Source organism: Canis aureus, chromosome 18 (genome assembly GCF_053574225.1).
Source record: "Canis aureus isolate CA01 chromosome 18, VMU_Caureus_v.1.0, whole genome shotgun sequence".
Lineage (NCBI taxonomy): Eukaryota > Metazoa > Chordata > Mammalia > Carnivora > Canidae > Canis > Canis aureus.
Genome location: NC_135628.1, coordinates 37318613 through 37334076, shown reverse-complemented (window position 1 = coordinate 37334076; position 15464 = coordinate 37318613). Strand labels below are relative to the sequence as shown.

At 40.3% G+C, this 15464-nt stretch overlaps 1 protein-coding gene across 26 annotated transcripts in view; it reads right to left on the bottom strand.

The window, feature by feature from the left end:
* The window catches only part of ICA1 (islet cell autoantigen 1), a 141826-nt gene that overhangs the window by 73557 nt on the left and 52805 nt on the right, over positions 1-15464 (bottom strand). Inside the window, exon 7 of one of the 26 annotated variants that reach the window (XR_013356853.1) lies at positions 8290-8387. The exons of the other annotated variants lie outside the window; for them this stretch is intronic. The gene's annotated coding sequence lies outside the window, so the exon portion shown is untranslated. The remainder of the gene's footprint in view (positions 1-8289; positions 8388-15464) is intronic. 26 annotated transcript variants of the gene reach the window in all.

The following is a 15464-nucleotide window of genomic DNA, read 5'->3' as shown; positions in this document are numbered from 1 at the left end:
TGTGGGAACTCTCTGTACTTTTGGTTCAATTTTGCTATGAACTTATAGTATGGGTATTAAAAAAAAGTGTAGCTATGGGAAGGGTGGAAAAAACTGAGATGACAAAGAAGAAAGATACAAACTATGTTTCAGATTCTTTAAAAAATTATGTCTACTATTTGCCAACCATAGTAAAAAGTAAGGCAGTGGAGGAACAGGAGCAAGAGCAAAAACAATGGCCTCTTCCTACTCAGACTGAGCATGAACCAATGCTATGAAGATTTGTGACTGAAGACCACAGTCAGCTCACCAGCTGATTGGGATTTCCACTGAAAACCTGGAAAGCTGTGCCCACTTGGGGGATGATAGTAAATGTATTCCAACATAGTCTTTTGCTACACTGAGCTCTGGAAAACATCCCTTTACAGTCTAGTGAAGTATTTCCATATGGTTTTAAGCTGTGCCAAATAATGGATCATCACAATTGTATTCTCCATCAGGTGTTGGCAAAGAGTAAGCCCAAATAATAAAGGCATTTGCACCACTTCCAGGCTTCTAGAGCAAACCTTGTCCCTACCTTATCAGCCAAGAAATGAAAAGCTGTGCTCTTTGAGGAACTGATATGTAGAGTGCAACTCACAATGCTGCCTCTCTCATTTCTTTCTTCTCTTGGCTTTTTGCTAATAAATTAACTTTATACTAGAAAGAAAGCATCGTTTTGTTTCATGCTGGGGAGGGAAGCCCCTTAGTTTAATAGCTACATCATTAAACATTTTGTGGAAAATGTCATGAAAGAAAACCAAATTTTCTTGCCCCCACCTGACAAAGTTTCATCTTATTAGTGACAATGCATTAATGAGCCAACCAAACCTAGCTTTTCCATAATGCCATACTTCCTTTTAGAACTTTTCCTTTTTGGTTGCTTGTGTGGAACCCAAGCTCAGCAAATACATATTTACAATTCTCCCCTCTCTCCGCTGGAGTACTGTTCATTAATACATTTATAAAGTTATTCTGGGTTAATGCACCAATATTTTCACCTCAAATTTTATATTACTATATAATCTTTTTTCATATAATCACACATACTAATCCATATGTGACTTATAGATAGTGCCACACAATGATAATACATGCAAATTCAACTAATACACGTAGCAACAAATCAAGAGCCTGAAGGTACATTTGCTGAGATAAACCCCCTCTATCTTTGAGACACGGTTGCACACTAAAGAATGCATAGTTAGGAAGTAAAGGGATTTCTGTAAAAATCATGCTACTTAATTTCAATATCATAATACCATTATACTTTATAAAATGTTCATGGACCTTTTTTTTTCCCCTTCTTAAACTACCAAATTGCCTATAATCTATTTAAGGGACTCTGGGGAACACACTGTTCTTTCAGAATTAAGCTAAAAACCAGCCTGTGTGGTGTTCATCAGAAAGGCCTCAGGCTGTGAGCACAAGAGGTAGGTAAAATTCAAAACAATGACCAGAAAGAAACCACAGAATTTAAGAATAGAAGCAAAGATGGATTTATATGAAATTAAGAAAGCCTGAGTTTCATGGCCCTTTCTAAGACCTTGTACCTGATTTTGTTTTTGTTTTCTAAATAGAGTTCTAAACATGTAAGCATAGGCTTGTAAAACTTGGATCTGCCCTGAATGGAAGGTCCTTAGAAATCACTAAGATGGACTGTCTGATTTTGCCGATGAAGAAACGGAAGCCCTGAAAGGAAAATTTGCTGAGGTCAAAATGTGGATGTCTATCATGAATTAGAAGTCAGCCTTCCCTTTTGTTCCCTGTAGGAAAGACTGCATTGTACTACTTGGTTACTCTGCAATCACTGCCCTAGGCAGACTTATGGGATTCTTCCAAGGCAATCTGCCCCACCCACAGTCTCTGCTGAAGGAGCAACCCTAGCCTACTCCCTGAGGAATGGCTTCGTGGCTTACCCTGTGACCCTGTCCCTCACCCCCACCTCCATCCCATCTACACAGCTGATGAGACCTGGGGTTGTCACCTGACCCAAGGGAGTCATTCCATCTGGGTCAATGACCTGTGAGGTCATCTGGTATAAAGAGCTCTGCTCAAACACAAAAGACATTGATGAACTAGCCCAATCAAATTCTCTCTCCTGAAATGTGAACTGGGGAATATGGAAAGAAATAATTAGCAGTAGGGAACTAAATAAGACACGGACTCAGGGAATGCCTGGCTGTGCACTCAACTAGAAATCCACAAGTTCTGTTTGCTAAGGGAGATGGGATTAGCCAGTTTTCAAACCCTGAGGTACCCTCTAGTTCTAGAGGCTTTGAGGTCTAATTGCATTGTTCTCTCTGAAAGGCATGGTAGCTCCAATAGCTACCTTATTTCCAAGTTCCTTCTTATTCCTACCCCTTTGACTATCACTCCTCAGACAGTGTTCTGTCCTTGTGTAAAGTGCTCTGTAGCAAGAACTCAACTCCATGTTTCTGAAAGCCTTAATAGCGAAAAGAAGGGCAACAACCTTGAAAGTGAGGTCTGGTTTTATTTTTGAGGAGAAATTGCTTCTTTGTTTTTGGGAAAAGCACTTTAATAGGTCTTTGATTCTATGGAAGCAAAGCCAAGAACATATTCTGGAAAGGAAGCAAAAGTCAGAGAGAAGGTAGAGCCCAAAAACCCTGCATTATAAAGGTACAAGCTAACCTTCCTAGTGCATGAATTGCCTAAGGGTGTCTCCCTTCTAGACAAGCAAGCCTCTTTTCTGTGAACTTCACTGCAGGCACTGGCACTGCCGGGTGACAGAGTAAAGCTGTCTCACAACATGGGGACCTGCTGGTATGGAGGAGACATCTTCCAGAAGTAGACTCTGAAAGTATTCGGCTAATGAAATGCTGAAATATTAGTAGTCACACTTCTGCACTGTAATTCTCTTCCATTACAGGGTGACAAGGGATGACTTGAGAGGCCTGGCAGACTGGAGGTCATGGTAGAATTAAGGGACGTAGCATTCTTGAGGGACTCTTGAAAGTACCTGAGCAGGGACTCCTGAGAATGTCCTCTATCTCTAGAAAAGATAGGAAAGGTCTTGGAACATGATTCTTTGATGTTTAAAGTGAAGCATAACCACCGTATTCTGGAAGTCAAGGGGACACCCTTGACCCATTAATTTCAAAAAACCTCACTAGCACAGTACAGAATTATAATCACCATCTACTGTTGCCTACAATAACAAAGGAAGAACTTTAGGTGTGAATAAATGCACATTTATATATAAAGGTTCCTAGGTACTTTTACCATAAGTATCTTTGCTGTAGACATATTTGCTGCAAGTATTTTTGCTGCAATCCTATTGACTGAACAGCTAATTGGCTAAAGGCAATTTGCCACAAAAGATAAAAAATGACTGGTTGACAGTTTGATTTCATTTCTCCATTGATACAGTACTTCTATTTTTATATTACATAAGTCTTAGCTCTCACAGTGGAGAATTTTGAACCTGCATTCCCCATTAACTTCAGAATGTCTATCAATGAACATGTGACAAGATGCCAAGGACAGTGGCATAGAAGGTTTTCACAATGTAATACAAAGCTCAGTTACAAATATACATCCTAGTATTTGGAAACTGATACCTCTCTCTCTCTCTCTCTTTTTTTTTTTTTTTTAAGATTTTATTTATTCATAGAGACAAAGAGAGAGAGTGAGGCAGAGACATAGGCAGAGGGAGAAGCAGGCTCCACACAGGGAGCCCGACATGGGACTCGATCCCGGGTCTCCAGGATCACACCCTGGGCTGCAGGCAGCGCCAAACCGCTGCGCCACCGGGGCTGCCCTGATACCTCTCTTAATGAAGGAAGAGATTTTAGCCAAAAAAAAAAAAAAAAGTGAGTTGCTAAATGAGGATGCAAATCTACAAGCAAAAACAAACAAACAAACAAAAGTATAATACTATGAATAAAAGCCTTTGAAGACAAGTACGTAGGTAGAATCCACAAAATAAAATTCGACGTTTGCAAAGTATTGCCATGAATCTACATTATATATTTTGAATGTATGAAAATATTTTGTCTCAATAAAATCTTTTTGTTACTCATTTTTCATGTTTCATTATCTCTTTTAAATGAATATCCTTTTAAATAATGTATATAAAGATTAATGTTTGTGGCAAGGATGTCTACCGCCGAGATGTTTAGAGCAAAAATGCCTAGAACCCTTTATATATACATTTTGATTATTTCCCTCTTTTATTTTTCATGATTTTATCTTTTACGGCAAAATCGCCTTGCGGCCACTTAGTTAAGTGGTGAAAAGTTTTGTGGCAAAAATGCTGAGCAAAGATGATGTCTATGGCAAAGATGCTTACAGCAAACATATCAGACACACGTATAAGGATTATATGCAAAAAAAAGATTATATGCATACATTTTTTAATTATTGTTTTAAACAAGCATCAGACAACTGATGCAAACAGAACTAAATAATTAAGAAAGTTAGCTAATTCAAAGGTTATATGAAGTTCTTTCCAATTTCCTGTTTGGTCGTTCTCAGCATGCTGCCTTTAACATTAGCTGGCACCCTTTGTGGTCCCAAGAAGGCTGAGGCACTTTCAAGGGTCACATCCAAACGTGATAATATCTAGATAAGTACCAAAGTGATCTTTTTCTGAGTATCCTTCTTAGGAGAGAGGACACTTTTCCCAGGAGGCTCCCAGCTTACCTGATTTCCTCTTATCTCTCACAAAGCAGAATTTGGTTACCTATATCCATTCTAAAACTAGTGACAGAGAGAAGGCAATTATCGAGATTGTCTTAGACCATGGGTTCTCCAACTTGTACATAAATCAGAATTGCCTGGAGTATCTTACTAAAACAAAGGTTGCTGAATTCCATTCTCCAAATTTCTAGTTCAACAGGTATAAGATGGGGTTCAAGAATTTGCATTCCTAACAACTGCCTAGGTGATGCTAATGCAAGTGGTTGGGGAATCATACTTGGAGAGCTATTATCTTAGACTAACCATTTGGGGTAATTGGGGAATTCACCAAAAATATCTGCAGTAAGATATGACTTTATCAGGAAAGTACTGTATATATTCTGGAATGACATGTATCTATGAATTTTCTTTTTGAAATTTAAAGTTTCTGTAAGTTATGCATGTGACAAACAATACTGATTGTGGTATACCACAAGCCAAAATATGGAAGTAGAATACAAACTAATGGCCTAGGGCAGAAAATGTGGTTTAGGTAAATGTCACCCATTGTCACAAACATCCACCCATCCTGCCCTACACACTATGCTACTCCACACCCTTTCCTTTGCATATTTCTATTCTCTGTTTCAAGGCTGAGGCAGTTTCAACCGCCTACCTGATAGAGTGGTGTTGACCTCAGCCTGTGTCTTGGCAGAGGAGACAATAGGAGTTTAAGAAACAGCTCATTGTTTGGAGGAAAGTAAGCTGCGCAGCTTGATGTTTTTGCAGCATAAAATATGAGGCTGGAAGTGGTATAAGGTAAGGCCTTAGCTTTGGACAAGAGCAAAACCACAGAGGGCTTTGTGGGATGTTAAGGAGCTTGAACTCAATCCTGTGGCCTCAGCAGCCACTGAGCAGAGACATGATGTGGTTAGATTTTGGTTTCATTTAGATCATACTGGTTGTGTGGAAGGCAGACTTGAAGCAGGGAGGCATAGTGGAGATTGGTAGTCCAGACAAGTGTCACAAGGCCTGAAGGAGAGCCAAGATAATAGGCTTACAGAAGACACAGATCTGGGAAATACTCAAAAGCTCAAAGTCTACAAATCTGGTTATTTGTTAAATGTAGAAGGTACAAGAAAGTAAGATATCCAGATATTTCTTAGGTTTTTAGTTTCAGTGAAAATAAAGAAGTGAGCTGTTATAGGTGTGGGGATGAGTGGTAATACAGGGGCACAGGAAGATGAAATTGGTTTTGGATGCCCTGTATTTAAAGCGCTGGTCCCTCTCTACATGAAAGTCAGGCATATTTGGGTGGGTTTATCTTTAGAGATAAAGATTTCGGAATCAACTGTAGTTAAATCAGCAGCATAAAAAGATCACCCAGGAAAAACATGGAAGTTAAGAAGACTATTTAGCCAAGGATGGGAGCCTGGGAAAGTCCAACATTAACATGGTGGCAAAGCAGCAGGTGGCAGTGAAAGACAGCAAAGGTAGGAAGAAGACTAGGGTTTAGAATATCAGGGTCAAGGTCACAGAGTTTGAAGCAGAGGGAGTAGTCAACATTGTAAAATATTGTAGAGAAGAAGTTCCTTAAAATAAAGCTTGAAAAAAGTTGACAGGATTTGGGCTTTGGGAAGGCATAGATCTTCCAGGGGAGTATCTGGGCAACTGGGCTGAACTATAAGAGGTATGTGGAGACTTTTCTTCCTTTTTTTTTTTTTTTTTTTTTTTTTTTTTTGAGTGTTTTGATGAGAAGTGTACAGCAAGAAAGCAGGTAGTACTCACTGAAGTAGGGAGCATGGTCATGAGCTCAGAGTGAGAGTAAAGGATTAAGGTGAGGGGGCTTATGAAGGTTTGGGATAGTCAGGAGAGGTAACTGGTCTTTAACTGTTCTCAGAGGGTTGACCCTGTCTGTACCTGAGGTTCTTTCATTTCCCAGAGCTTTCGCAACCACAAATTCAGCAAAATACACATTTTAAATGGGTGTGCCAATGGATGTCGGGAAGAGATCTCTGAAAAATGCTTAAAGGAACTTATAGGTCTACATAGCAGAGTGTATTTTGCAAAAATGTCCACAGCAGTATTTCCAGTCCCATATGGGAGAGACTTTGTAATTAAGTGCCTTAATGAATAGAATGCAGAAGGGATGCTGTGTGACTTCCAAGGCAAAAGGCAATGCAGCTTCCAGCTTGTTCTTTATGTGGGGATGCTACCACGCTGTGAGGAAGCCCAAACTGCCCACATGTCTAGTGGTTGATGTTGGCTGCTGGCTAGGTTCTAAGGGCAAGCATCCCAAGAAAAAGAGCCAGTCTGAAGCCGTATTGTCCTTTGCCTTGGAAGTTACAAGGGTCATTTCTGAGCTCTGTCTGAATTCCTGACCCACAGAACCTGTGACCATGATAAATGGCTGTTTCATTCTACTAAGTTTTGGAGTAATTTACCCAGCCATAGTAACTGAAACAGTATCCAAATATCCATTCAAGTGAACATGAATATTAAGGGAGAAACAAGATACTCCTGTATCCCAGACACAGTCATAAGACATATTGGAGGTTACTGTTCTGATCCCTCTTGAATTCGAGACAATATTTTTATATACTTCCCAGACTTCAGCTTAAATGTACCCTAAATGCCTATGCTAAGCCATAACTTTATCCCTAAAGTGGACTTTACTTAAAATACTTTACTAAACTCTGAGGGGTTTGTTTTTGTTTGTTTTGGGAGGTTTTTTGTTGTTGTTGTTTTTTCTATTTCTGTATTTATATAGTAATTGGTATTTTATCACATCTAAATAGCTTTCCAGTGTGCTAGCCTACTTTCAAAAATAATATTGAGTTTCTATATACTACCTTTTCCTATCCTTGGGCATAGGATATTTAGATGTACCCACACACAGAGCTTATTTTTAAAACATGCCTTACCAATATGTCAAAATAGCAGAGCTGAAATATTTTTTCAGATCATTAAAGAGCAAAATAATTAAAATCCTGTTAGTAATTTCCAAGAAATAGCTAAGCAACATCTGAGAAAGCACATGCACATAAAACTGTATTTTAAAACACTGATTATGGTCTCTACTTAATTTCTATTTTCATATTTTTAAAGGTTTTATTTATTTATTCATGAAAGACACACAGAGAGAGGCAGAGATATAGGCAGTAGGAGAAGCAGGCTCCCCGCGGGGAGCCTGATGCAGGACTCAATCCCACGACCCTGGAATCATAACCTGAGCCAAAGGCAGATGCTCAACAGCGGAGTCACTCAGGTGCCCCCCTATTTTCATATTTTAGAGCTTATATGTAGAAAATTGAAATCATATTTTTTTTAGTTTTGGGAATATTATGTTTCTTTTCTAGTTTAGACTGAGTACATTGACAATTGAAGGAAAAAATAGAAGGCATTTTTTTTTTTTTTACACGGCTTGACTAAATACAAAGTATATCAGCATAATTTTCCCTCCCCTTATTACAACAGCCTTGACTTCACCAGAAACTTCCTGCCTCCAAAATCACTAATTAAATATCATACTCTTTGATTGTAGCTTCCTATCCTTGGGACTCACTTTCTCAGGAATCTCCAGTGTAATAGCCGGGGCTTCATTCTCATTGATGCTTCAGATCCACTTACCTCCTCCTTCATTTTCCTCCTCATCCAACTTACAGTCTTCGGGAACCATCTCTTTGGTTGATATCAGCATTTCTCATTTCTATTCATGTCCCAACCGCCTAGAAAACTCCAACAATGGATGGGTCCAGTTAATCACCTTTCCATGACTGCGCCTACAGTAACTTGTATGCTGCTGAAGAAAACTCAGCCGTGGGCAGAGTGGTATTATCCTACAACAGCATAAATGCCAATACCAGTATCTTATATGGTGCCTCTGTGTGAAATAAAATGCCCCTTTCTCGTACGTTTTACTTCTCTGTCAGGAAGCTAGGGTGATATCTTGGTTTTGTAAGAATAAGATGCTGTACTGCCCTCTGCCACTAACCTGGCATAACATATATACAAATCTATGCTTATGATGCGAACAGCACCCCTCTTAGGTACGGTAACACAGCTGTACATGTTGGCTCTGATGACTACCCTCAACTGGGCACTCAAGCCACTAAATATTTCTTTAGTCAAATATGTCATGTTTTGCCCTACCTTGTTAAACCTAACTCTTTTTCCCCCCTTTTTATTCTCAGGGGATATCTATTTCTGATAATTCAAGGAAATAACTGGAACCATCAAATGAGAATTCCCTAATTTTCCTACCATCAGATCCAATCTTCCCAACCATTTGTTCATTGCCTTTCCCTCTTCTTTCTTTCCACTTCCTATCAGACTACTCTCTTTGTGTGGGCTCTGTATTCCAATCCTTCTAGTCTTCTAGGTAAGGACCCACCAGTACCATGAAAGCCCTTTCTCTTCATTAACTTTGTACTTTATCTCCCATCTGCAGTCAAATCTACTTTAGTGCCTTCTATCTGGAAAAATCAGGCTCAGGTTTCTGCCCTTTATGTACACTCTACCTCCCACCCAAGCTTTTCAAAAGGAGATGTTCCCACATCCATATATTGTTTTCCTCATAACTCCTCATATTTTTCCACACATGCACACGTACCCAATAATTCTATAAAGTGGATTTGTCTGATGCTAAATCCAGGAACATCTTTTTTTTTTTTTGTATTCATACCTTACATAACAGTGGGGGAAATTCAGAGTTGACAGATTCTTCCTTTGAAATACTTCCTTTTTTTTTTGGTTGCCATGACATCAAATAATCTTGCTTTTTCTTTATTTCATTGGTTTCTTCCATACCTAACTCTTAAATGCTGAAATTCCAGTCCTTTTCTCTGTATTCCAAACCCTCTCCTAGGGGATCTCATCTTTTCTCATGCATTATCAGTCACAGATATAAACAAATCCTAAATGTGAAATATCTCACCTAGTCCTTTGTGGAGCCCCAAAATGAAATATACAGTCCCACTTGAGAGTATCTCATACTCAACTCCTACATAATGTACTCAAAGAATGAATTATTGTTCTTAGCTAAACCTGCCTTTCATCCTGTTTCCCATGGGTCTGTAAATGCTACCTCTCTCCACTATGCCAGATGCATAGGACCCAACCTTGACTCTTCTTCTTTTCCCATAGGCAAGCCTTCACCAACTTCTGTGCATGCTAACACCAAAACAGATCTCAAATGCCTCAACCTTCCTTCACACTGATTACTGCTACTCTTGTCCAAGCCACCTTAATGCTACATTAACATCTTCCCTCAACCCATGCTTGCCCTCCACTCCCTTCCTCACCCATATCTTAGTATACATTCAAAAACACAACAGAGTAACCATTTAAAAACACAAATCTAGGATGCCTGGGTGGCTCAGCGGTTGAGCGGCTGCCTTTTGCTCAGGGCGTGATCCCAGATCACGTGATCTGGGATCACTGAGTCCCGCATTGGGCTCCCTGCATGGAGCCTGCTTCTCCCTCTGCCTATGTCTCTGCCTCTGTGTGTTTCTCATGAATAAATACAAAAAATCTTTTTAAAAAAATACATAAAATCTTAAACACACACACACACACACACAAATCTGATCATTTTACTTTTTTTTTTTTTTTTAATAGCTTCTCAGTGTTAAATTCCAAGACCCTTATCCATTCTACAAAGTCCTCCATGACCTGGCTCCTGACCTTCAATGATTATGCTCCCTCAACCTAGGTCTCTTTCCCACCCCCAAGATTTCACATACTGTTATTTCCACACAGAGCTGACCCTTATAACTTCTCGCTGTCACCACTGCATCCTCAAGCTCTAAGCTAAAATCAGTGACCTACACAGAGCTCTCCCTTTCCCATGTGTGCCCGGGACCTTTTATTTCACAGATTAGGTCAAAATTTTGAGATAAGTTTTCCTCAGTATGAAATATTTATTGCATGTCTATCTCCCTATTAGTTTCATGAAGGCAGAGATCATGGCTATTTTGCTCAGCACTATATCCCTGATGCTACGCACACAGTAGGAGCTCAAAACATTTGTTAAATGGATGAATGCTGGGATCCCTGGGTGGCGCAGCGGTTTGGCGCCTGCCTTTGGCCCAGGGCGGATCCTGGAGACCCGGGATCGAATCCCACGTCAGGCTTCCGGTGCATGGAGCCTGCTTCTCCCTCTGCCTGTGTCTCTGCCTCTCTCTCTCTATCTGTGTGTGTGACTATCATAAATAAATAAAAATTTTTTAAAAATGGATGAATGCTAACACCTAATGGCACTTGTGAATTGAAATGCTGCTCTTCTTCCATTATTACAATGGATTGAATTACAATATCAATGGGAGCTTGTTAAGAATAAGGTAGCTAGCTTGTCCAATTTACATAAAATAGCACCTAGTAATGAAATGGTCAGATATCCGGGAAACGCCTTTTGGGGAATGCTACCTGTTGGTATCTACACACTTACATGTTTTCTTTAAAATGCTGTCTCCAATTAAATTATGTGCCCTCAAGGTTGCCTAACAACATGTATGCTCAATGGGAGGAAACTGACACATGCTTGGAGAATGAGTTACACCAAGTTGAGGATGGAAATTTCCAAAACACCAGAAACCGAGTACAGAGAAACTCCAGGATTGTTTTGGAACAATGAAGAAAATGCGGAAAACAGGCCAAATGCCATGGGATACAGAGATGCTGACTGGTGAGGAGAGCTGCTGGATTAAAATATCCACTACAAATGTAGCTCACCTACCACTTCCAACCGTGGTGTAATCATGTAAAGACAGGCAGGAAAAATGCTAGAAGCAGCTACGTTGTTGGTTCTGAGCATGCATGTGTGTTCTCACACTCCTGGGTTTGCATGCCCTCACTCTCTCACGCTCTCTCTCTCTCTCTCTCTCTCTCTCTCACACACACACACACACACACACACACCCTCAAAAACCTGGTAGTGCCTCTAGGTTTCCCATAGGAAAGGTAGTCACCATAATGCTGTTTTTTTTCTTCTTCTCTTCTCCCCAATTAAGCAGAGCCTTAGAATCCAGAAGTAACTTCAAGCTTCTTTCATGCTATTTCCCAGGCAGAAAACCTGGCTGGTAAATGCAGTCTCACAAATGCAGTCTCTCGACTAAGTCATGCTCTGGCTGAAAGGGGCACTAGATCTGGAGCCAGGAAAGTGTGTCTGTGCCAGTTCTATCAGGCTCTCCACTGTGACCATGTGTAAATCAAACTCTGGGAGCCTCTACTTTCCTCTTTATGATCGCTCTCTCTTGGCACAGGAGCTAGACTTATAGAATGAAAGATAGAAAAAAAAAATGGAACACTAAGTATGACTAGTTATTATTAGAGATCATTCCCTCCTGTGGCTTAAGAATTTTAATTTGAATAGAAATACATTTAATTTAGAATAAAGTGGCAAGTTCACTCAATTTAGATGGGACTTCATGTCCCCTCATGAAGTTCTGAAGGGACAGGAATCTAAGGAAATGCCATACATGGACCATAATACTCATCTGAATACCAAGTAACCAGATGTATTCTTTCTTATAGGTGTATGTCTTATCTCCCCAACTAAACTGTAAAATTGAGGAGGGGACTGTTTTATATCTCTGTTTTATTTTCCATACTATCCAATACAACACGCACCTTAAATAACTGGTCACTGAAGCCACTGAAGGAAGAACAAAGAATGGAAAGGCAGCCTAGAGTTTCTGTTGACAGCTAATTTATCTTTGAAGTGAGTGTTCTTTTTGCAAAGTAACTTTGCTCCTAAATCAAAGCAAAACAGTAAAAACAAAACAAAACCCTATAAATATTGCCATAGAGAAGGCAAACATCTAGGAATTTGTATCACCTTTTAAAATTTTGATTCTTTCCTTGATCAATATTCTCATTAATTTTCTAGCTACTTAGTACATCACAGAAAGGTCAGTCTGCTTCTCTGGGAACCTCTTTCTAGAAGTCTCAGGGGAACGAGAACCTTGATCAGTGTTTTCAAGGAAAAACTCTGACTTTACAGAAGGCACAACATAAGATAGATGTGAAAAGGACAAGGCAGATCTTGCTTACTTAATTCACAGGAAGATGATAAGGAACAGCAAAGTGCTTTTAAAAACAAGAATTGGGACACCTGGGTGGCTCAGTGGTTGACCATCTGCCTTTGGCTCAGGGCATGGTCCCACGGTCCCAGGATCAAGTCCTACATTGGGCTCCCTGCATGGAGCCTGCTTCTCCCTCTGCCTCTGCCTCTGCCTCTGTCTCTACCTCCAATCTCTCTCTCTCTCTCTCTCTCTCTCTCTCATGCATAAATGAATAAAATCTTTAAAAAATGAAATAAAAACAAGAATTATTCTCTAAGTGACAAGGGATTCTCAATTAATGCACAAATAGGCACATAAAAATGCTTGTCAGAACAAATATAAAAGGAAAAAGGTTTCTGACTGAAGCAGAGAGAAAAAAAATAATAAAGATTACCTAAGGGAGTTACAAAGCATAGTCTCATTTAGGTTCCTCAAAAGGTATAATGGGCCTCTATCTAAAGGAAGCATGCACATTTCATTACTAAGGTAGAAACAACATAATCAGGTAAAGTTGATATATAGAGTACTTACTTCTTTGCATAAAGCAAAAGGCTTTCTAGACCTCTTCCCCAGATGCAACTGTCACGTGGACAGATACACACTCACATCTGAAGAGGACACAACAAGATCATCCACTGGTTCTTGCATCTAAAACATCCAAATGAGTCTACCTCTTACTGCTTTAAAATCTATAGAAAAGGGAGGATGTTTTCTGCTCCCTCAGGACTCTTCCCACATTAATGGTTATTCCTTTAGGATCTCTACTGCCAAGTAGTGCTGCAACCTGGCCTGATTATAGAACTTCCAGTTAAACTGGAGTGTGGGCCAAAACTGGATGGACAATGTGGACAAGGTCACAGGGAATGTGAAAAGTAGAGAGATTAACAGATAAGCACAGTAGATTTTTGAGCAGAGATGGCGATGTGACGAGACTGCCAAGACCTTTAGAGAAGGTATTATTTAGTATGAGTCTGTGTATGTAGTCGGAGGTGCAGGGAGAGGAATACAAAAGGGGCAAGAAAGCAGGGGGAGGCCTATCTGTTAGGATGCCTTTGATTAAAGCCCCAGGTAATGAAAATCTAAGACAGGTATGGCTGCATGAGACACAAGAGGAAGGGACCCAAGGCAAGGGCATTCTGAAGGAAGACTCAATGGGCTATATATGATGGCTGACTAGATAAAGGGGATGAAGGTAAGGAATGTGTCAGGTTTTGAGCCTGGAGTCTAGGAGACTGGTAGGGCCATCAACAAGGCCAGGTAAGTTGTAAAAATAAAAGGCTCATCTGAGGAGGAGACTGGACATGGGGAGAGGGCAATGTCATGTCAAGTGAACTATGAACTGTAAAGATACCTTAGTGTTTCCTATGGGGTCCCATTATCTTAAGAGAGAAATCAGGCATAATGGATGAGATCCAGTGATCAATACCGAGAACATGAAGTTGCACCTGTGACAGTTTATTAGGTCACTTACGGAATGTGAGGATAGTGAAAGAGGATCTAATGAAGATTGAGGGATGGTCTGCTAGTCAGCTTGAGAAAGAAGAGGTACCTTCTAGTGAAATGAAAAAAAGACAGGAAATTTTCCAGAAGAAGCAGAATAGTGAATAGTTGAGAAATCATTTCCTCTCTGTTCTCAGGAATTTGGCTATAGCTCACTGCACTGTTGTGTTATCAGGTATGTGTCTGCCTCTCTTCCAGCATGGAGAGAAAAGACAAAATGTAGTCTGGCTCACTACTTGCATGGGAGTTCGCAAGGGGATTGCTTCTCAAGCCTCAAGCTCCAAACAGGATCAGCTGCATCCAAGTAAAGCAGTGCAACTGATGAGGGAGGGTGGAATTTAGCTCCCCAGGGTCTCCCTGGGCTCTTGGGGTGTGAAGAAGAAATCCAGGTGTCACATGACCTGTGGAAGGGAGGGGAGGGTGGCTATGGGTGCAGGCTGGTGAGCTTGCCAAGGAGAGCCCCACTTAGAGGCCAAATTGGGAGTCTAAGGTAGTCTGAGTTGCCAGTAGGGTGATTCATCAAGGGAAGGTGGCTGAAGCTCCTAGAACATTGCCAGAGCTGAGAAAGAGATCAGGGCTTATCCTAGCCACAGGCTTCAGGGACATATGCAAGCACAGGCTGGCCATATTGCAGCAAAAGACAAGAGAGGAGCCAGGGGATTAAGGGTGGCTTAAAGAACACCATATTCCCTGCCCACCTCCAGGGTATAGTCAGCCCAACGAGCTCCGGGGGAGAAGTAGGGTGGAATTCTGAAAGAGCATCCCAAAGAGACTACTTAAACTGTGCCAGTAGGAAGACATATTCTGAATAGATTCAGCATTTAAATGGAAGCAAGGGACAATATTTAACGTCCTTTAATTAACAAATCTAGAAGTCCCCATCATGCATGCTCATAAAGCAAATACTTCCAGTCTAGAAAATAAGGAGATGTGTATGTAGAGATAAATTCATGACCCCTTTCCACCTGGCCCAGTCACATTCTGTGTGTCAATGAGTAAGTTATTTAACCTCTTCAAGCTTCAAAATTCCCATCTGTCAAGTGGGGATCATGATATCTATCCTTCGATGAATTTTAAAGAGCCTATTTATAAAAAATGCTGGCACGTGATAAATCTTTAATAAGGTATTTGCTAATTTTATTGTTTCTACTATTGCGTTGAACTTCAGAGTTTCAATTGTCTTATTCAAGAATGGCTGAACGTTTGTCAAGAAATGCCAAAGTACTAGATTCCTGACATTCC